This window comes from Argopecten irradians, unplaced genomic scaffold, assembly GCF_041381155.1.
Source record: "Argopecten irradians isolate NY unplaced genomic scaffold, Ai_NY scaffold_1367, whole genome shotgun sequence".
In the NCBI taxonomy this organism is placed as follows: domain Eukaryota; kingdom Metazoa; phylum Mollusca; class Bivalvia; order Pectinida; family Pectinidae; genus Argopecten; species Argopecten irradians.
Window position 1 is genome coordinate 4,901 of NW_027188833.1, and position 1,486 is coordinate 6,386.

Here is a 1,486-nt window from a genome sequence, read left to right on the forward strand (position 1 = left end):
TTTCCCCATTTGGGGCCCCACCTCTCAGCCCCTAGGGGTCGGACCAGGCTCATTTATATCAAATATGATTGTCCGTCCCCAATGATGTTTCACATCAAATATGGATGAAATCCATCCAAGGATGAAGGAGGAGTAGGATTTTAAAGCTAAAATTAAGAAAATTTGCCCATTTGGGGCCCCACCCCTCAGCCCCTAGGGGTTGGACCACGCTCATTTACATCAAATATGATTATCCCTTCCCCAATAATGTTTTACACTAAATATAGATGAAATCCATCCAAGGATGAAGGAGGAGTAGGTTTTTAAAGCTAAAATTAAGAAAATTTGCCCTTTGGGGGCCCCACCCTCTCAGCCCCTAGGGGTTGGACCACGCTCATTTATATAAAATATGATTGTCCGTCCCCAATGATGTTTCACACCAAATATGGATGAAATCCATCCAAGGATGAAGGAGGAGTAGGATTTTAAAGCTAAAATTAAGAAAATTTGCCCATTTGGGGCCCCACCCCTCAGCCCCTAGGGGTTGGACCACGCTCATTTATATAAAATATGATTGTCCTTCCCCAATAATGTTTCACACTAAATATAGATGAAATCCATCCAAGGATGAAGGAGGAGTAGGATTTTAAAGCTAAAATTAAGAAAATTTGCCCTTTTGGGGGCCCCACCCCTCAGCCCCTAGGGGTTGGACCACGCTCATTTATATAAAATATGATTGTCCGTCCCAAATAATGTTTCACACACCAAATATGGATGAAATCCATCCAAGGATGAAGGAGAAGTAGGATTTTAAAGCTAAAATTAAGAAAATTTGCCTTTTGGGGCCCCACCCCTCAGCCCCTAGGGGTCGGACCAGGCTCATTTATATAAAATATGATTGTCCATTCCCAAATGATGTTTCACACCAAATATGGATGAAATCCATCCAAGGATGAAGGAGGAGTAGGTTTTTAAAGCTAAAATTAAGAAAATTTGCCCTTTTGGGCCCCACCCCATTCAGCCCCTAGGGGTCGGACCAAGCTCATTTATATAAAATATGATTGTCCTTCATCAATAATGTTTCACACCAAATATGGATGAAATCCATCCAAGGATAAAGGAGGAGTAGGATTTTAAAGCTAAAATAAGAAAATTCGCCCTTTTTGGGCCCCACCCCTCAGCCCCTAGGGGTCGGACCAGGCTCATTTATATAAAATATGATTGTCCTTCCCCAATGATGTTTTCAAACCAAATATGGATGAAATCCATCCAAGGATGAAGGAGGAGTAGGATTTTAAAGCTAAAATTAAGAAAATTTGCCCTTTTGTGGCCCCGCCCCTCTGACCCTAGGGGTCGGACCAGGCTCATTTTATATAAAATATGATTGTCCTTCCCTAATGAAGTTTCACACCAAATATGGATGAAATCCATCCAAGGATGAAGGAGGAGTAGGATTTTAAAGCTAAAATTAAGAAAATTTGCCCTTTTGAGGCCCTGCCCCTCTGAC